Source organism: Condylura cristata, unplaced genomic scaffold (assembly GCF_000260355.1).
Source record: "Condylura cristata isolate star-nosed mole 26May11 unplaced genomic scaffold, ConCri1.0 scaffold00012, whole genome shotgun sequence".
In the NCBI taxonomy this organism is placed as follows: domain Eukaryota; kingdom Metazoa; phylum Chordata; class Mammalia; order Eulipotyphla; family Talpidae; genus Condylura; species Condylura cristata.
In genome coordinates, this window is record NW_004567113.1 from 36905911 (window position 1) to 36927954 (window position 22044).

At 40.6% G+C, this 22044-nt stretch overlaps 1 protein-coding gene across 4 annotated transcripts in view; it reads left to right on the top strand.

Moving 5' to 3' along the window:
* Positions 1 to 22044, top strand: part of APBB2 (amyloid beta (A4) precursor protein-binding, family B, member 2) — a 304616-nt gene that overhangs the window by 86905 nt on the left and 195667 nt on the right. For 2 of the 4 annotated variants that reach the window (XM_012724124.1, XM_012724127.1), the window contains exon 3: positions 21275 to 21395. The exons of 1 other annotated variant lie outside the window; for it this stretch is intronic. The gene's annotated coding sequence lies outside the window, so the exon portion shown is untranslated. The remainder of the gene's footprint in view (positions 1 to 21274; positions 21396 to 22044) is intronic. One more of the 4 variants, XM_012724125.1, reaches the window with a different exon arrangement.

Below are 22044 nucleotides of genomic sequence, written 5' to 3' on the forward strand. Positions count from 1 at the left end.
TTACTCTGACTAGTCATGTTCTGAATAGGCGGCTTGTGTTCAAACTCGCGTTAGTGTCTGGCAGGTACTGTGTGTAAAGCTTTGTGTCTTTCTTGGTCCCTTTGTTGTATTCCAGTGCAGGTGACATGTTCTCCCGCTCAGCTGCCTTCATCAATATTTTTGTGCCTCCAAGAGGATTCTGCCTACGTCGAGCTTCCTCCCAGTGAGCTCTAAATAGCGCAGGTGCAGCTTAATAGATGAGTTGGTGGGTACAGAAGGAGCATCTCTTTGACTTTGGAATATTATTTATTAGCACTAATTGCAATCCACATTAATTGGAGATGCAAAATATTTTATAAACTTTTGCATGCTTTCTCAGCTTGATTTTCATTTATGAAGCCAGTATTTATTATGCAGCTTTTCTAAGCACTGTGTTAGGAGCTCATTATTCAACAATAAAAGAGATATACTCTTGCTCTCGAAGAATTTTGAATTTCAGATTCAGAATTCAAATAATTTTAGTCAGCATGTACCTCGTGACGAGCAGTGGGCTGTCTGTTCTGTGACAGCTAAAATCCAGTAATAATATTTACTGACTTATCCTCACCTAAATAAGTTGTGAGTAGTATTTTCTAATCTTTAATCTTTACGTGTTTTTCTTTCATTTTATTTTCTTATGCTTTTGGTATCTACTCATACTATTTAAGTTAAATTTGCAAATGGAGAATGTTCATAAATTGCAGGTTAATAAACTTAGATCATTGATTTAAAACAGCTTAGATAAACACGTTTATACTTTTCATATTTGCAAACCTGTACACCTTTCATGTAGTCATAATTTCCCCTAAGAGCACAGTTCTTAGTTCATGGGATACAGCTGACTCTACCCAGGTGTCTTGTTATCCTGCCCTGGGATGGGGCTCTGTCTGAACAATGTGGACCTCACAGCAGTAAGTCATTTGATTTTCAGTCGTTTCAGGAACCCCTGATGGTTTTTGGAAGTCCAGGGGGAGAGGTAACTTGTTCATATTTGCAGTCAGGAAGGCCATCATTTCAGCTGAGGAATCAGGAAATGTGTTCACTCCATTTATTATTGAGAAACTAGCACTAGAATAAGTCTTGTGGGCTGAGGTGGAAGACAGGAAAGGGGAGAGCTGCAAGGCGGTCAAGTAGCAAATGCGGTGGTGCAGGGAAGTGGAAGCCGGTGGCCTGGTCAGGGTGGAGGGAACAGCACCGCACCAGAGTCTGGGGCCTGTGGAAAGAAGAGAGGCCTTTGTGAGAGAAAGGCCGGTGGGTGTCGGAATAAGGGGGCCGCAGACACTCCACACTAGAAACTCGAGGGCTCTAAGGAATAGTCATTGGGCTTTGCGATAAACGAGAGGGTTGCTGCCTAAGACCGATTGGGTGGCAGCATGGAATCGAGATGGAAAAAGTAGAAGCTGGAGACCCAGGGCTGCCTTCAGCAATCTTGCAGATTGTCAACTGCACGAGGGTGTGGGGGTTGTTGAGGGCAGAATTGGGAGCTCCCTAGCATGTTACTCACAAGGCTGTGGGCTCTTGGGCCCGGGCCAGCCCAGAATAGGTGCCTTTTAAACTTTGTACAGTAAGATGCTTGACTTGTCTTTTAGTGCTTACAGAATGAGAAATTAGACAAAGAACTAGGCTTGTGCTCCAGCGCTAAGCCTCTAAGCCTCTGCAGGTGGACATGTGGTCGTCTTAGTAGTTACCTGATGTCGGGCACAATCCCCAGCCTTTCAAAGTCGATGTCCTCATCTTTAAGGATAGCAGATCTAATTAGGCCTTGGACATATTGGTTAAGGGGCATTGGTAAGAGAGGGTTAGACATGAGAGATGGAGAAGAGCGTCTGCTTCTGGAAGCTGCTGCCAGCAGTCGTTTAACTGTGAGATTGCTGGGAAGTGTGTTAGAAAAGAACTTTATGGTTGTGATGTCTGAAACCTTAAACTACAAGACCAGTTCACAAGTCTCACTACTTAGCAAGCATGCTTACAAGGGTTATGCATATTGCACTATATGATATATCCATTTTTATTTTAATATGAAAGTCATATTTTCTCTTAGACAAAAACATGAGAAAAAGTTTGCATGTTTTATTTTATTCTGTATTAGTTCTAAGAGGTTGGTGTTACTGTCCCATTTTGAAGATTTTGAAACTGAGACTCAGGAGGTTAAATTCACTCATCTAATGATAGTCAGGATCTCATCTTTCTGGCTTTGAGCTACCATTCTGTGCTCCAATAATAATAATCTTTCCACATGGTAAAGTCCCTTACTACCCTACTTGAATCGCTCTAATAACATATCCTAATTTTTTTTTTAAAGATTTATTTATTTATTCATACAGAACTGGGGTACAGGCCAGAGTTGCAGGGGCAGTGAGAGGATTCACCAGAGTCAGAGTGGGGAGCAGAACAGGCAGATCAACGAAGTACACTGCTGAGGGGAGCAGCGGGCGGGTCAGGAGAGGTCTGCCTCGCCATGTGGTCACCTCCGGGGCAGGCGAGGATCGAACTCATGCGGAAGTGGCTTTCGATTCTTAGTGCTGTGCTTTAATCCGCTGCGCCACCAGGGAGGGCCCTAATTTTTTTTTTAAAGATTTATTTATTTATTTATTCATACAGAGCTAGGGAACAGGCCAGAGATGCGGAGGGTGAGAGGCTTCACCAGAGACAGAGTGGAGATCAGAACAGGCAGATCAACGGAGTACACTGCTGAGGGGAGCAGTGGGTGGGTCAGGAGAAGTCTGCCACTCCATGTGGATCTCCTCCGGGGTCGGTGAGAATCGAACTCATGCGGAAGTGTCTTAAACTTCTTAGTGCTGTGCTTTAACCCGCTGTGCCACCAGGGAGGGCCCAACATATCCTAATTTATCTTCTGTTTTTAACTTGAGTTAGGCCATAGTTTTAGATAGCATTTTATTTAATTTACTAGACTGTAAGATCATAAGGGATAGAGTCCAGTCTTCATTTCTTTTGCTTTTTATAATCCATGTTCAACAAAATACACATTGATTAAATCGCTAAGATTTTTTTGTTTCCTAAAATTCAATGATTTTTAAATTATATAAAGCTTCTGTTATAATCAATTAGAACGTAAAAAGGAGTCATTGGATTTCAGTTTGATATCTAGATTGCTCACTAAATTTCAGGAGATTCCTAATAGCCATTTTACCAAAAAAAAAAAAGTTTGTAGCTTGCTGTCAAAAACGGAAGCCATGATCAAAATGCACCTTGTACAGTTCCTTTATGGAGGCTGCAAGGTTGTGTTTGCTGTGTCGTTGTTGCTGCAAGTCTAAAACTCAACGCTTAAATGATATTTTGGAGACCATAAAAATGCTTGAGGCTGTCATTCATGCATGTAAGGACCTCCGCTTGTCAAATTCCATGGGGCCTCTCTGCTGATGGTTCCAGTCCTGGCTGCGCTCAGGCTTAGACACTGGAGATGAGCTTTTCTGGGTCAGTGCAGACCACCCCAGGCGCTGGGGTCTCACTGCTTAGGTTCACACCTTAGGTTCTCAGTTTATGAACTCTCTGACCTTTGGCAAGAACGCACCTGTAAGTTGAAGATGGGTTAGAAAACAGGTTGTGACAAGAGATGCTCTTGCTGGTTCACTGAAAATTAAGAGGCAGGAGGAAGGAAATGTATGTCCAGATGAGAGGTACTTCCAGTTGTGAGCTTGTTGGGGAGAATACAAAGCTTTCGTATGAGTCTGTGCGTACCCCAGGTTGACTGTGGTGGCTTTTTGTAACTATTGTACCAACTTTGAGGAACTCTAGTTTGTAGTTTAAGTGCAAAGAAGCAGTTGTGGTTTTTTTGTTGTTGTATAGTCTTCCTGTCCCCTTTACTCCCTCCAATGTGTATATTGCCATTATTCAATGAAATAGGGCATTCAGCAAAGATTGCTATGTGCAATACTGTATTTAGTGTTTCTATTTCAGTTTTTCTAGGATGTTAATTTATATTAAAATGATGCTCTTTAGGCATTGCTTCACGCTGTACATACCCAGGAAGAGACAGAGACGATGGCTTTTTAAAAAATGGCAAATGTTATTGGAGATCAGCATTGCTTCTGGGCTTTGCAAAGCTCCTTCACTTCTTTCATTTTCTAGGAGACTAGCACAAGTGAATTGTGAGAAAAGAAGCAGGCCCTCGGGAGAGTTTCAGAGCTTTTCTCTGCTGCTGTTACTGGCAAAGAGAAAGGTAAGGGCCTGTAAATAGCTCTCAGAGACCTGTGGAGAATAGAGTAAGCTCAGGTGTGCTGGAGATGGAGCTCAAGGGAGCAGCTATTCCCGGTGGCCACCACTTGGCCTGAGGGGGAAGTGAAATACTTTTGCCTGTCTGTCACAGCAGTTTATTTTTCCTTCCTAAATGTAAATTGCATATAGGTTTGTGCTGTTATTTCCTTTTGAAGGGTTTTATATCTCACATTGCTGGAAGACCAAGAAAGTTGGGTAAAATGACTCTTCAGACCAAAACAAATGCTTGTAGTTTTCAGCTGTTTAGTATTGCAATTTAAAGTAAGGGCATTCTTGATAGTAAAAGCAAAAGCTATAAATAAATGCTGATTTTTTATACTTTATTTATTAAAAAGATTTATTTATTTATTCATACAGAACTGGGGTGCACGCCAGAGGTGCAAGGGGTGAGAGGATTCACCAGAGACAGAGTTGGGAGCAGAACAGACAGATTGATGAAGTACACTGCTGAGGGGAGCAGTGAGTGGGTCAGGAGCCATCTGCTGCACCTTGTGGGTCACCTCCCTGGCTGGGGATGGAAATCCTGCTGCAATGGCTGCAGATAGCTTCATAGTGCCACCAGGGAGGCCCCATGATTTCTAATGCTTTACAGGGCTGCTTTTCCCTGTATGTGGTCACCCACAGAAAAGCTTCAGTTAGCTGTAAACTGGTAATCCCATGATATTTAAATGCTGTAGTTTGGAAAGTAGAATCTGATTGAAATTTACTTGGGAGCTAATTGTTGTTTTCCTGCATTTAAAAGTAGATGTTAAATTCTTTGATATTCAACAGCAGACAGACTCCAGTTGTATATTATGGTTCTTGATATATAGGGAAGGATTGAATGGAGATCAGCTTTGGCCAATTAGATTTGAAGGGTACATTTTCATCTGGAACCACAGATGAAACTGCTGGAACTGAATAGCAGTTTATTCTTTCAATCAGCATTGGGTTTTTACCTGACCTTGTGCATAAATTATTTTCAAATCTCAAAAGTACTGTAAAAACTATGCAAACTACAGAGTACTATCTGTATTTTGTAGATAAGAAAAATAAGTGGTTAGGCAGCTGGTGCAGAATCACATTGTTACTGACTGGGTGGGGTTTTGGCTGACCTCCAAGCGCTTAGTGCCAGTGGTGCTTATTTTTAAGAGGAGAAAATCAATGAGCCAGGATCTGGAGTTGGAATCAGGAGGAAAATTAACTACCCATGATTCCTTCCTTCATTCATTTATTCAGCAGATTTTATTGACTGCCAGTTTTGGACTAAACCATCTGCAAGGGCTGGAAATTTAGTGATGGAAAAGATGTAGTCAGTCCCCCACCTGTTTCAAGGGGGTAATAGGATACAAGAGTATTTGTTTCCCCCAAAACTAGAGTTTTGAGAGGGACAGCGTTTTTTGTTGTCTATTTCTTTATTCTTTAAAAATAATAGTTTATTTTTACATCATTTAGTGCCTTTTTCCATCTCAGTTGTCATCCCTGTGGGCTTCCCATCACCAAATCACCTGTGCCATCACCACAGTCCAGTGCACTCTCCCCCCCCCCCCCGATTTTTTATCCCATTCCCCACTCTACCCCTGTAAAATATCTCTGGTATATAGTTGTTCATTATTATTATTTACCCCCCTTGTCCTTTATGTTCCTGCTATGAGAGAAACCATCCTGTATTTTTCTTTCTTTTTTTTTTTCTGGCTTATTTCACTAAGCATGATCCATCCAAGTTGCTGCAAAAGGCATGTGCTTATCTTTTTTGGTTGCTGAGTAATATTCCATTGTGTATATGTACCACATCTTTTTAATCCAGTCATCTACTTTTGGGCATTTGGGTTGATTCCATGTCTTTCCTATTGTAAATAAAGTAGCAATAAACCCAGGGGTGCAGGTGCCTTTTTGAACCAGTGTTTTTGGGTCTTTTGGGTAGATACCTAGGAGTGGAGTCGCTGGGTCATATGGAAGCTCCATTTTTAGCAGTTTGAGAAGAGAGGGGGGACAGCTTTTATAATTTTTTTCAAGGTGTAGAAATCTGACACCTTCACAGAAATTGTTTATTATCCTTTACACGAATAAATTATCTACAAACAAATAGTAGGGGCCTTTGTTAAAAACCCCACAATTGTACTACTTGCTTGGAGCAACTTAGGATATGCAGAAATGGAGGTTGGAGTGAATCTGTATTGAGTTTGAAACAATTTTTTGCAAATAAGTATTTGGACAATTACCTGGTGAGAACTGTATCTCATTCTGTGTTGGGTCCCCCATTTTATGTGGGAGGTACAGTGTCTGGTATATATATCGGTGCCCAAGGCCTCTAGTTGATTGACTTATATGAGAAATAATATAGAGAAGAAAGGTGAAAGGAGACTCCTAGGGAGAGGGGTAAATTAAGATAATTTCACAGAGGAATGTGAGTGGAGCAATAAAATAAACCAATAAACTAGGAGAGCGAAGGTGAACTTCACCCATATATACAAACTGCTTTAATAACTAAGGCAGGCCAGAGTGGGGGAAGTTGTGCTTAGGGAATCTGGAAATGCTGCTGCATTCTTGAAAGACACTGATTGTAGCCTTTTTGATCTTCTAATTTGACTCTTGGCTTTTTTGCTCACATAATTACCATCCAAGACCCCTTTTCGAATATGTTATTTAGTCATTGTTGGAGACTTTCGATTTTTAAGTTTAGTATTTGGTTTCTTAATAAGTTGGGTGAGCATGCATTTTGGTTTGCTGTTACGATACTAGCTATGCTTGTTTTCAGTTATGAAAATGTCCCTTTCAACATCAGGTGTACTGGTTGAAATGATAAGCCAAATGACCATCTTAGTAAGAAGAAAATTTGGTGGCATTATTTAAAAAAGAAAGATCTTTATAGCATTCAGACTACTTTGCTTTGATGAATTAACTAAGTGTGGATATAGTATTAGTAAAATTACAATATTAGATTAGTTCTGATATCTCATACTAAGTAGAAAGAAGAGAAAATGACTACTGAAAAGAATCAGCTATAGAATCAAATAAATTGATTTCAACAAAAGGAACTTTAATTACAACTAATGACTGGTGTAACCAGAAGAGAAAGGACACTTGAAAGTTATCATGATGATGAGCAGTGTTTAGGGAATCCAGCATCCAAGCATCACTAGTTTTGATTTAAGAGTTTCGCTGTTTCCATAGCAGTGGTAATTTAATTTAGATACACTTTCATTTATTTTCTAAGTAGAAAGTAAAAGAATTATTTCTTAAAACCGAAGTTTTGTCAGGGGTTTAAAGAAATGACTGGAGGGAATATCGTTAAATTCAGATTTTCCCCTTCAACCTTCTGTTAAATTGTAATTTTTGGTAAAATGGTGGTAGTACTTTTTAAATAAAGATTTGTTTATGCATACAGAACTGGGGTACAAGCTAGAGGTGCAGGGGCAGTGAAAGCCAGAGGGGAGCAGGACAGGCAGACTGAGGAAGTACATGCTGAGGGGAGCAGCGGGCGAGGCAGGAGAGGTCTGCTGTGCCACGTGGGTCACCTCGGGCCGGGGATTGAACTCACACTGAAGCGGCTGTGTCTGGCTTGCAGTGCTGCATCCTAACCCTTTGCGCCATCAGGATGGGCCTAAAACGGCGGTAGTATTTTAATCAAATGAGACATTTGCTTAGGGGCCACAGGAGCATGAATAAATGTATGTTGGGGATTTTCTCTCAGGCTTAAATAGGCTTAAGTTGGTTTCATAGTTCACAGACATTGAGAAGCAAACCAGTATTTTGTTATTCAGATAGGTTTGACAGTTTTAGGTGTTCAGGTAATCCTCGTCATAATTGCAGTGTGAGAGTTCAGTGTAGGATTAAAGTCATGCTTGTGACCGGTGTTCACATACTAGTATTTTATGAGCTATTGATACATGTATCTTCAACCCTAAATTTACCTGTTACCTGCAGTGTTATCTTTGATTAAGGCGTAGATTTTCCAGAGTAGAGGTAATCTGAATGTGTATTCTGTAATACGCTGTTTATTTGAACTTAAGTTCTGACACTCACACTGGCCAGAACTGTGGATGAGTTCTTCCTCTGAGCCCCAGTTTTCTAGCCTATAAAATGAGAATAATGGTATCTATTGCTTGGAGTTTATTAATAAATATTCATTCCTAAATCTGGGGTGTATAGACCAGTGTATTATACAAAAGTTAGTATTCTTCCAAGCTTAGGAAGTAGTAGCAGATCTGACAATGGAAAAGTGGGATTCAGCTTAGGGAAGGACCAGTGTCTGGTCAACCCAGAAGGATGCTGACTGTAAGCTTTCAAGACACTGTCACAGTATACACAGTACTGAATGTCAGCCTGTGTAGACAGTCCCAAGAATCTGTATTTAGCCTGAGACGATTTGCAAGAACACCCATTTTGTCTTCTAGTTAAATTCATGCCTCCTTGTAGATAATTAGGACAGAGTGCCATCTTCATATAATGAGGTGAGTCCAGGCTTTGTGTCTGGATTCCTGGCCCAAAGGTTCCCCTTTTCTTTGTGGACCTTGCTAATCATTGCTGCCACTGCTGTGACAGACATCTTGTTAGGGATTTTACTGTCCCATTTTCTACTATATCCCAAGTCTGGAAACAGGTATTCTGTAATTCTCTGTAGCAATAGAAGTTGTGTGTGGCTTTTTAAAAAAAAGATGTATTTATTTATGCATACAAAACTGTGGTACAAAGGCAGAGGTACAGAGGTGGTGAGAGGCTTCACCAAAAAGAGTGGGGAGCAGAACAGGCAGATCGACAAGTACACTGCTGAGGGGAGCAGCTGGCGGGTCAGGAGAGTTCTGCTGTGCCATGTGGGTCATTCTGGGGCCAGGGATCAAACTCACACTGAAGCTGCTGTGGCTAGCCTGCAGTGCTGCATCCTAACTGGTTGTGCCACCAGGGAGGGCCCTGCTTGTGACTTTCAACAGAACCCTAAGTGTTCCTTAAAATTGACTGTTAGATATAGCAGACCTAAGCCTATTCTCATCAGCCCTCTAGAAGGCTGCTTTTTGCCTGGACCAGCACCACCCACTCCCATAAGTAACTATCAGCATAACTAGAAGAGATTTTAGGCATCAAAGACACTGATGCTCTATAGCGAGGGCTTCCTCTTCCTTTTGCTAATTTCTTTCTTTGCTAGTTCCCAAACAAAAATTTTTGTATATGTGCATATTAATCCAGGCTTTGGATACAATAAGTATGTTTTGAAAGGAGCCATTTTGGTTTCCCTTAAGGTTCATTAACTAGCTATGAATTTGTCCCTTTTCACATATATATAAAAAACTGCCCCATGTTTTAAAATTACTAAAAAAGCTTGTCATGGAAATAGTTTTTGAGATAATTTCTTGGGATGTCTGCCCCTTCTTCTCTTTTTATTTCTGAATCTTAAATAGCAGAATTAGGCTTTGTTCCTGACAGAGATGTGGTGATTAAATCACACATTTACATGGATACACACATATTGTTGTGCAGAATCATTGGCCATTGTGAGACCTCCCCACATGAAACAAGACAGGGTGAGTGGGAGACTGAAATAAATTAATCTCAGCTTTTTAAAAAACATTTGAATGTAGTGTAATTCACTTGGACAGTTGGAGTGAAACTCTTGTTTCAGTGTCCATTAGATATTTCACGGAAACTGACTTTACAGAAGTAAAAATGGTTAGCCAGTTGATAAAATTTAAAGTAAATTTACACCACCAACTGAAATAAAATTCATCTCCCTCCTCCACATGATTTATATTCTGACTTTTGTGCCTGAGGGGTTGACCTTCTGGCCAGTCTTTAAGAAGTGCCTTAGGAAGGAAAACCTTATGCATACATGAGACTGTGCATTAATTTTGAAGCCTTCTTTATGGAATATGTATAATCTTGTTCTGAATGATTCACATCTGTGGCAATGCTTTACCATGAAAGACTTCCTCCATTTCCAGAAACAAGGGGAACCACAGAGAGAAACTTGCTTTCTTTGTATCTGCATTTCTATGAATGTTATTACATATTTGACTCTTCTGAAGCCCTTTTGGTCACATCAACAGTTTGTTCTAAGCTATTTGTCTTAACTTCTAGCTTTGTTTGCAGAATGTGTGTGGTTTGCCTGAAACATATGCAATAAATTGCCTAGGGTTCAGCTTTCTCAGGCTTTGAAATAAATAAGCTGTAATCCACTGACCTGATGGATGCAGATTTCCAGCAATATTAATGTCTCTATAGTTGCATATAAATCTGTGGATACCCTGGTTTGCATTTACATATTCATATGTGGTTCTTGACTGCTGGTTTTCAAATGGGTTCATTTCTCAAAAAGTCCCTTTGTAAGTAGAAAGACAGAAAATTGTTCTTCCTCACCCACTGTCCTTCTTTCCACTCACAACAATAAGAATTTGAAGCATGAGCCTTTTGCCAGGTGTAAATAGTGGTAGCTCCCAGTTCACAAACTGATTACATTCTATGCTTGTTGTAAAGTCAGTCAGTAGTTTCGAACTTGGAATGTGTTTCTCTAATGGGAGAAAACAGCTTGCAGAGTGGCTGAACATTTTAAAACTTCCTTAACCCATTTCAGCAACAGTTTTATTTTTACCTTGAAACTAACCTCTATTGTTGCCTGTGTATAAATAGCCTTGATTCTGTTTTGGTATTTTAAAGAACATAACGTTTCATTCTTAACTTCAGTCAGTATTTTAAAGAACATAACGTTTCATTCTTAACTTCAATCAGTATCCACCTGTCTCCACCTGTACATTCTGAGGTAGCATTTCAATGAGGGTCTTAGAGAGCAGAGTAGACACTTGCTCTACTGATTTAAGCAGATAAGTAATTTATTAATAAATATTGGATAGTTTCTGGAACCTCTAGAAGTTGAAAAAGGGCAGTTACAATAGAGACTCCATAGCCAGGTTCATAGCCAAGATTAGTTCCATGCGGGGTGGACTGTATGACTGAGCACAGGACATTGGGAGCAGACACTGAATACCAGCTCTGTCATCAGCCTCTGCTGCCTCTGGGTAATGGATGCTATTGGCATTGCCCTCACCTAGGATAATTTCTTTCCATTCCTATCTTGTTGTATTGCAATCTCTAAATTCAAGGTTGACCAAAGCTGTCATGTGCTTGTAGCTTAGCTGCAAGGGAGTCTAGGAAGTGTGGGTTCAGCTATTTGTGCCTCTGTTGAAAGATGTGGTTCTCATTAATTCTCACATGATGAGGATTACCCTAAACGTAGGGTGAAGCTTCAGGTGCTGTTACATTCTCCCCTCTTCTTTCTCCAGTAAAGACAAATTCTTATAAGAAGCTTCAGTAGGGGCTTTGGGAACAGGGATGTGATCAGCATGCTTGTCCACCTGAAGCAGTAGTTAATGAATTCTGTGATGACAAGACTGGAATATTCTTTTGAGCACTGGTGTCCAGGGACCCTCTTACCAAGAGCTAACTAAAGCTAGAGGTGTGACTTGATGACCAAGGCATGCTTGTCTTCTCACTAATATATTCCCTACTACAACAATTGTTAAGTAATGTTGTGTTGCCAACGTATTTTTGTTTATACATTGATGAGGGAAAAGAATATCCTGGCCAATGTTGAATGAAGCACTGTTATTCTGGGATGCAGTTTCCAGCTAATTCCCTAGAGCCAAGGGAGAACACTGAGAACTTAGTATATAGAAGATACAATGAATTAAATTGAATTTTAACAGTTTGCTTACTTCAGAGAAGCACATTAAGATTTATCTGTTTTCTTGCTTGTGGTCTGAATGAAATTTTCCATTATCAACTTGTCACATGCTTTTTTATATGTATGTTTTATATATTTTATTGATCCATTTCTACCCTTTTAAGCATTTAATTATTTGGAATAGTTCTTATATGGCTTATAAATTCCTGCTTGCTTATTTGCATTGTCATTTTCAGTTTTTCAGATGCTAAATGCTTTCAATTCAGTTAGTTCTTCTAATATTTACTTCTGTGTAACTAATTATTGGTTATATTGATAATTTCTTAAGTTTTCTTCAATTTTCCCTATCAAACATTGAATTCCTATTAAGGAAGAGAAGTATGTGGCTTGCTTTTATTCTTCCTCCCTTAAATACTTGCCTGTCACTGTTGAAGATAGTCTTATCTCCATTTGTTTTTACTGTAAATATTTTTTCACAGCTGAACTATGCAGTTGCAATATGATTTTATTGACTTTTTGTGCAGCATATTAAAAAAGCAAAATGTTTCTCTTTTTTTGCTTTTATTCTATTTATGTACTGCTTACTCATCTCTAAATTCTCAAATAAGTTAAACACAACAGCTTGTCTCTCAGTTCTTTCGTGTGTGAGTGTATGTGTGTGTGTGTGTGCCATTTTCCCCTGAGGCCTGTGCCTGCCTGCTCCATCCTGAGCCGTTCACCCCTGAGGCCTTCTGCACAGCTGTTGACCTGGAATTTTCCCTTCCTCGTCTGTTGGGGCTCCGTGATTGACCTGTTTGCTGGCTGGCTGGCTCTCTATTCGTCTCTCTTTTGGGGAGGTGCATTGCTCAGTCTCTTCTTGAGAAAGAGTGTACATGAAGTAATTATTAAAAAAAAGGATCTGGATTGTGTCAAAGTCTCATTTAGTCTCTTCTCACATGTTCGATACAGAATTTAAAGTTGGAAATTATTTTTCCTGATAGTTGGAGGTTTTGTTCCATTTTCTTCTGCATCCAATTTTGTTATTGAAATGTTGGGTGCTTCAGTGTTATCAAAATTACTCATGGACCTTACAGAGCCAGTGTAAAGCAAAAGGAAGGTATTCAGACTTCAGAGATTTTGTGTCCTTCATCATTGGAAAAGAATATAAAAGAATCTGATCTGATTCCAAATCTCAAGTTGATAGATCTTTTATTATTTCTTAATAATGTTTGCCTTCACATGGTAGAATTAATATTTTTGTTTCAGGCACCTCATTGTCTGTTGATAAATCAAGATTCTGAGAGGAAGCATTTCTATTTGAAAGTTTCTGTTTTCTTCCTCATTGGTGAAGAGTGCCAGGCATCTGTTTTGTGCTAAAACTTACTATAAGTGTTGCTGCCTCTGAGCAACTAGCAGGAAGTACTTCTGTCCTTAAAACCAAAAATAGATGCTCTTTCTCATTATCATAACTTAAAAGACCATCTTTTTTAATGAGATGGGCACCTCCCTTGTGGTTTTCACAGATTTAATGATCAGATTATTTAATGCAGAACTTGGGGAAAAATAGCTCTTACAATACGGATAATGGAAATTTTACTCAAAGTTAAAACAACAACCAGCTTAATGACCCTCCCTGGTGGCGCAAGGGGTTAAGGCACAGCACCCTGAAGCTGTCCACAGCCGCTGCAGCAAGAGTTCCATCCCTGGCAAGGGAGGTGACCTACATGGCGCAGCAGACCTCTCCTGACCCGCCCGCTGCTCCCCTCAGCAGTGTACTTCGTCGATCTGCCTGTTCTGCTCCCCACTCTGTCTCTGGTGAAGCCTCTCACCACCATTCCCACACCTCTGGCCTGTACCCCAGTTCTTGCATGCATAAATATTCTTTTCATTTTTTACTTCAAATCTTTTCACCTCTTCCTTTATTTTTCATTTATTATTTATGATGTTTGTCTTTTTAACATGTTGATGTATTTACACATTTCGTATTATATTTTAAAATGACCATCTTTAGGGGAATAATTTATTTACAACAAGAAATGACTGTTAGGACTTAGGTATAGTGTCAGTAATCTAACTGGCAAAAAAGTATTGTGTATTATTAATGAATTAGCAGTTAAAAGGAGGAAAATTGCTTCTTTGCTGATTTTCTAAAGTTCTGTCTGTGTTTTGGGAAGTGGGACAAAGGAAAATAAAGCGAAGAAAATGGAAGTAATTTAGGGGAAATCAAGAAATATGAATAAAAATGCCTTGTAAACTGCTAAATAACAAAGATGTTAGTTAATGTAATTGCAAGGGCTTAACTTAAAAACATTCTATTTATTAACCAAAAGGAAAATCAAAAGTAATTTGGAAAAAATAGCACTATATATGGAGGTGAGATTCAGCTAGAAACCACTAGGCATTCGGAATCCCAGCTCTGAATAAAGCTCTGTGTGTCACAGGGAATTGGTACTGTGCTGCCAGTTAAGGTTTAATTTGTTGATAACATCTGAGCCTCTCATTTTGTTCTCATTTAGACCTTTGCAAGGTGTAGGTATCACGAACCCATTTTACAGATGTAGTGTAGATGGTAATTGACTGGCCCACTGCGACTTACCAGAGGCAAAACCCTCTGCTCTTCACATTTTTGTTTGTTCCCACATTTCCACAGACCTCACAATAGGACAATTGTTGATTCTGTTGTATTTCTTTTTTTGTTATTTTAAGATTTATTTATTCATGCATGCATACATGCAAGAACTGGGGTGTAGGACAGAGGTGCTGGGGTGGAGTGGGGATGAGAGGATTCATGAAAGACAGAGTGGGGAACAGAACAGACAGATCTACTGAAATGCACTGCTGAGGGGAGCAGAGGGCAGGTCAGGCGAGGTCTTGCCGCACCTTGTGGGCCAGTTCCCTGGCTGGGCATCAAACTCATGCTCCAGGGGCTGTGAACAGCTTCATAGTGCTGCACTCTAACCCATTGCCAGGAGGGAGGGTCCTATTGTGTTTCTACATAGTGGTCACTTACAAGAAATATTCCCAGGGCAAATTTTATGCTTGACTGCTTTTGACTAAGTGACTTCAAATGAATTCTACTTAGGAAATACTATTTGAATTCTCTCTCAGAAACAAGAAACAAACAAAAGCACATCTCAGTTACCCAAGTATGGACTCAGACTCTGGTACTAACATGTTGGTGCACTGTTGTGCTCTTCAGGCTTGATCTGGAGATTGGTATTTCTATGTTCTAATTTTATTTGGTTTCCAAAATCATAGCTGACTTGATAAAGGGGAAGGTTGGCATTTTGACAGCAATGAGACAGGATCCTTAAAGGCAAGGGAGTAAACTATGAATGGCAGCAAAATATGCCTGAGAACATAACAACCTGCAGCCTTGAAGTGGAGGGGCCTGGGCAGGTTCTTCTCCTGCATCCTTGGAAGCAGGCTTCGTTCCTGTTAACAGCGGTGTGCCCCAAAAGCTTTCATACCTTGTCCTTCTGTACCTCAACTAGTCTTCCAATCTGATCCTAGCACTGCAGAACTCCAGACCCGGATCTGTAAATTGAATTTCTTCTTTGACTCACAAAATTTTATATTTGTGTTTCTCTGGACTTCAGCAATTGAAGTCAAAAAGGAAGGTCTTCTCCTTTTATTTCTCAAAGAGTGTCCTTTGATTTGGTGAGCTGCTCCTCACCCAGCTCTCTTGAGGATGGTGGAAACTCAACTTCTGTCTAGTTGGTTGGTTCCTTTTCTTTAGAGTTAGTGTTCTCTTGTCCAACAGAGCAAAATCATTGATAATCATATTGATGATCTTGGTCACCCATCATGCTCTGGATTCTCTGAGAAGGCATTATCTTTTAGAAAAGAAATGAATCCATTATGGTTAAAATTAAACCCTGAATCTTGATCCTACTCAATATCATATGTTGAAGTTTCTAAAATCCAGACATTAGGTTGTATATAACTACAGAGTAATGCAGAGAATTGTAATTGAATGATTTATAGAATATATTATTATTATTATTATTTTTAAAGATTTATTTATTTGTGCATACAGAACTGGGGTGCAGGCCAGAGTCTCAGGGTCAGCGAGAGGCATCACCAGAGACAGAGTGGGGAGCAGAACAGGCAGATCGACGAAGTACACTGCTGAGGGGAGCAGCAGGCGGGTCAGGAGAGGTCTGCCACGCCAAGTGGTCATCTCTGGGGCAGGCGGGAATCAAACTCATGTGGAAGTGGCTTTAGCTTCTCAGTGCTGTGCTTTAACCTGCTGCGCCACCAGGGAGGGCCGAATATATTATTTTTGAGGAACATAACTAATCTTTTAGTAGCTCAAACCAGCTTTCGTATAAAAATGTTGCATTCAACAAAGACTTTTTAAAATACATTTTGTTTGCAAAAGGGTGTGTTAAGTCCATAGCAGCAAATACTTGAGGGAGACTGTGATATCACAAAACAGTTGGAGAGATAGTGAACTAGTGGCTGTGGACAGGGAATGTTTATTTTGGAGAGAATTCTTGACATTTTTGCCCCACATCAGCATAGTAAGAATTTGTAGGAGAGGAGGGAAGCATTAATGTATTTGTTGAAGATTAATGTCCTTTAGCACATTTGTGTGAGTGAATATATTATGGATAGTGCCATAAATATAGTAATTTAAAAAGCTGCATGCTAAATACTTCGTGGACTGGCATAAACATTTTTTTTCCACCCTTGATGGCTTGCATTCAAGTGAGTAGGGTATTGTTCATCTTGGTTTCTTTGCATTTTTAATTGAGACTAGAAAGAAGAATAGCAGTCTCAAAGATTTGTTCCTCCTCAAAATATTGCTCATCAGATGGGCAGAAACAGATTTGAGGTTTTCAAACCAAGGCTTTTTTTTTTTTCACAATTGAGAAAAGTGTCACATAGTACATACCAAACCAAAGTGCGTGGCACACACACACACTATTATTTCTCACTTTTGGAAACAATCACTAAAGCTGTTTTCAGACAGTACCACAGTGTGCTGTCATGGAATGTGGAAAAGATGTTCAGCATAATCAGTGATTACCTGAGTGCTTATGCTGAAAGAAGTGAAGCGATGAATAATATAAAAACATCATCGGGCAAAATGCGTAGTCCTGGAGCTGAGTAAGTTTTCAGAAATTTGATTATCTTATTACTGTCTGTTGCCCCAGCGGGTTGAACCTGAGTGAGTGGCTGTACACACGCACATCGAGGAGAAGGAGAGGCGATGCTGTCCTGTCCTTCACAGAAGGATCATGAAGGCAGACAGATGTAAAGTGGGCAGTGGCTGTTTCTTTGTATGCTCAGAATGTTTGCCCCTATCTATTTTCTTATTTAAGAGGCATACTGTTTTTTTATGAGTCCTCTTACTTAACACACAATATTTATTTATGAGTTTGTAAAGATTTCTTTCTGTAAAGAGGCCAGTTAATGCAGTTGAAAACTATCGGCAACTTGGCTTTGAGTCAATTAGGGTGGGAAAGGAAGGAATAGAAAGACTATTTCTGCTCTCACTATTTAATTGGCCTCCTTACCTCCTCGTTGTGAGAATTCATCACTTATGTATTGGTTTATTGATTGATTCCACACTTTTGGACTGCTGGCTATGCACTCTGTACCCTGGGGATTCACACATCAGCGGCCCAGTCAGTGGGCATCTCGTGGCTTTGGGGCCATTTCAATCCTGAATGACTGTAATGAACAGCCTATTGGCTTTCTAGAATTCCACACTTCTGTCAAAATATGGCCTGGAGATGTTCATGTTGACTGAATAGACAAACTGTGACTAAGCCTCAGTTTTCAAGAACACAAATGCTGCCTGGGAATTTAAAATCTACTCTCCAGGGTATTTTCCAGCATTAGATTTACTATTGAGCCTTGCTACTCTTGACATTATTGGAGTACTTTCCAAGAACCAAGTCCATCTACTTCTGGCATTGCCAGAACCCACAGTGGAAAAGAAGGCAGAAGATGAGTGGAATGATTTTGTTGGATTTTTTCAGTCATAGAAATCTGCAGGACAGATGCTACCAGTTACCAACTCCTCCCCCAACCCTTTCTGCCTTTACATTCAAATGTTGTCTGTCTCGTCTTCATTTTTATTTGGTTAGTCATGCTAAGAAGGACCTTTGGACTGAAGCACCTCAAAAGCCTTGAAAGATGTGGGGTAGTGGCTACTCTAGATGAAACTATATACCTTCGGGAAGGTTGGCACCCTAAGCTCATTTTAGAAGAGTGCTCTTCAGAATCTTTTGCTTAGATAGTATTTTTTGATAATATTATGTTCTACTATGGGTGTGCTTACCTCACAAATGCCACTTTATACCTTGATTTCTACTAATATATGTGTTTATACGCCTTAAAGTGAGGTTGGATTGCTTTCTTTTGGAGGGCGGGGAAAGCCCGCCAGAACTAAGATTTTCAATATTTATGTTCTCAAGTATTTTTACCAGTGACTTCATTCTCAGCAGGAGCCCTGCCAAGTATTGTATCTGTTGTGTCATTTGCCCAGTGCCTCCAGCACGCCAACACTATTACCTGCAAACTTGCTATAACCTGACTGGCTTTTATTCCCATTCTTCTAATTTTACCGTTCAATATCAGCTCTCCCCCTTTTCTCCCTTCCTTTGCATTTTTACTCCATCCTCACCTCTTCCTTCTTGTGCACTCTGAACCTACCATCTGTCTGAATTCCTCCAGTTCATTGAGAAGTGTTCTGTGAGCATTTACCCCTCAACAACCATCCATTCTCCTCTCTCCTCTTTGCACTGGTTCTGTGATCTCCTTCTCCACTACTTCTCTATCAAGGTGAGCAGTGACTTTTTAAAAAAGAGTTACTTACTTTTGCATACAAGAACTGGGGTACAGACCAGAGGAGTGGGGATGGTAGTGAGAGGATTCCCCAGAGACAGAGTGGGGAACAGAACAGGCAGATCTACTGAAGTACAGTGCAGAGGGGAGCAGTGTGTTGGTCAGGAGAGGTCTGCCACGCCATGTGTGTCACACCTTCCTGGCTGGGGATCGAACTCATGCTCCAGTGCCTGCGGGTAGCTTCATAGTGTTGCACTTTAACCTGTTTCACCACCAGGGAGGGCCTGTTTAATTTATTTTTTAAATCAAATCCACAGGTGTATTTTTCACTTCATATCTTTATTCATCCCTTTGTATCTCATAGTCCCTCCATCATTCTTCCTTGGTCTTTTTCACAAGGTCTTTTACCCTGCCTGTTCTATCATTGTTCATGTTCTCTAGGGTGCTGCTTTTATCACTAATACCTAATCATCTCACTCTGCCCCAGTTCCTTCAGTGAATAATTTTACTATTCTCTAATGATCACTGGCATACCTTCATGTTTGCTCAGGTTTCTTCCTCAAGATCCATATGTAAGAATACATGAGTGTCCCACCTGAATCTTTGGCACCTCAGTTTGTGGTGCCCCATGCTAAGCTGCTTGTCATTATTAAATCAGTTTCTTTTTTATCCCGTTCCTCTTGTCACTCCACCCACCCACATGTCATCAGTCACCGAGTTATTCTGCTTTTAGCACCTGGACGTTTCCCAAGCACTGGCTCCTCTCCCCTTCCCAGCCTATCTCCGGTGCCCTAAACCCTACTTTTCCTCTCATGCCTGGCAACCAGATTGGCCTCTGTGGTCTTCCACTTGCCACTCTTCCCCCTTTAAATCCACCCCGAGAAGAGTTATGCACTTGAAATCCAGATCTGACTCTTCAGGGGCTGTTTGCCACCAGGATAGAGTTCTCGAATATGTCTGCAAGGTCATGTTCTGGCTCCAGACTTCTTTCCTGGCCTCACCCTAGAACTCAGCAACCTCCTAATGACACCATGCAATTTCTTTTGCCTTTTCTGTTTCTGCCATTCTTTGGCTAAGCCTGAGGACGTGCCAGGCACCCTTTTTTCTTATTTATTTTTATTTCATTCTTCATTTTTTCATCTCGGTTGTAATCCCTGTGGACTTCCTACCAACAGATCAGCTGTGTGCCATCACCATAGTCCCGTGCACCTTTCCCACCCCATTTTTGATCCCATTCCCCGCTCCACCCCTGTAAAATGTCTCTGGTATATAGTTGTTTGTTGTTTACCGTTTTTTCTTTATTACAATTGCTTTCTTCCCCCACCCCGACCCCTTATGTTCCTGCTATGAGTGAAACCATCCGTTAGATTTCTTTTTCCTTCTGGCTTCGTTCACTAGGCATGATCCCCTCCAGCTCCATCCATGTTGCTGCAAAAGGCATGAGCTTTATCCTTTTGGGTTGCTGAGTAATATTCCATTGTGTACTTATACCACATCTTTTTAATCCAGTCATCTACTTTTGGGCATTTGGGTTGTTTCCATGTCTTCCCAATTGTAAATAAAGCAGCAGTAAACATGGGGGTGCAGGTATCCATTTGAATCAGTGTTTTTGTGTCCTTTGGGTAGATACCTAGGAGTGGGATTGCTGGGTCATAGGGAAGCTTTATCTTCAGCAGTTTGTGAAACCTCCAAACAGCTTTCCACAGTGGTTGCCAGGCACCCCTTTTCAGTAAAAATCTCTTGACCTCTCTGTTCCTGGGCTAAATACCCCTGTTGATATGAATCTCAGAGATCACACCCCCCACCCCTTTACACCACAGGTTGGTTCTGTGTGTCTCTCAACCCTACGAGATGTCACTTTCCTAAAGACAGAGACAGTGCTATTCATCGTCATAGCCCCAATGACTACATGGTGCTTGGCCCTGTAGTGGGTGATCAGTACATGTTTTGTAAGTAAACAATAGCAACAGTCCATCAACACGTCTATAAAAGTGGGCAGCGTTGATAAAAGGGGCTACTAGGGGTACTAGTAATTTGCTGGGCTTTGATCTGGTGTGTTCATTCTAGCAAAATCCATGGAGTTCTCCACTGGTGATATGTGTTACACTTCCATACCCATGTTGTTTATACTTGATGAAGTTCAAAAAAAAAAAAAATCAAGTTAATGGTTTACCTGCCCAGAACAAAACACATTTTTTTTTCCTCTTTGCAAGCTTTTAGAGTTTTTACAGGATATTAGTTCAGATGTCACAACAAAGAAGTAGGCTAGTGCTATTCCTTGATGTCAAGGAAGAGTGAGACGAAAAGGCATCAACAAGATACAGGTCTGGTCTTCCAGAGCAGCTGCCCTGCTGGAGGGGCCAGGGTGACCAATGCTTCCTGCACTGCGGGTGGGGCCATGCGCCCCTCCTAGGGGAGCCCCATGCTGCCTGCAGTGACAGGGAGACTTCATTTCCCATGCGACTATGAATAATTCATAAACGTGATTATCTGGAAATTTGTGGTCATCATTAGCATTTTAATGGGGAAAAATGCAGTCATTATCCTAAATCTCTGTTTTGTTTCTACTTTTTTTTTTTCTTCTCCCAGCAGAGCTAACACTCTCAGTCTTTCCTGAGTACTTGGAAACTGCTGAGGTCTCTGCTAATGTGCTGACCGGTCACTATGGGCAGACAGTACCCCGAGGCGTCCTGTCACCCAGGCAGCTCATGTATGTATGGCATCAGACTTTCTCTTTCTTTTTTTTCTTTAATTTTTATTGTAGAATTTTTCAGGGTATAGAACTACAGACGGTTTCTAAGATTTAAATATTTAGAAATGCAGGCAAATGGATTGCTCTAGGGTAAGTTTATAATATTGAGTGATGAGACACGTTATCTCAATTAGGATTTTTAGAATCCAGTGGCCCTAGAAGGCCCCGCGTGTTTATCAGCAGTTTCCCCTTCTGTCTCAATACATCTGTTCACATACAAGCTTTTTATTTTTTTTTATTTCTTGTGTCTTATGAGAGTTTTCTCAAATGTATTCTTCCTCTTATTCGTCTTTTAGCCTTGGGCCTGCTCTTTGGGTATTTGTTGTTATTGCTTCCTCAGACCTCTGGAATTTTGGCCTCAAATCAAGGGAGTGTTTGGGGTAACTCCCCAGCATGCTTTTGCTTCCATGTTCTTTCTGTAGTTACGTTTAGCACACTCACCTTTAAATCCCATTTTCCGGTATAAGTCAGTTTTGCCTTCACTGAAAAAGAACCACCCGCAAATCCTCACCCAGACGACTGTTTCTAAAATAAGCCCTATCCTTAGAAGTGGCAGCAGAAGGGAGAGCTGATAAGAGTGGAGACTCAGGCCGGCCACCAGCATTAA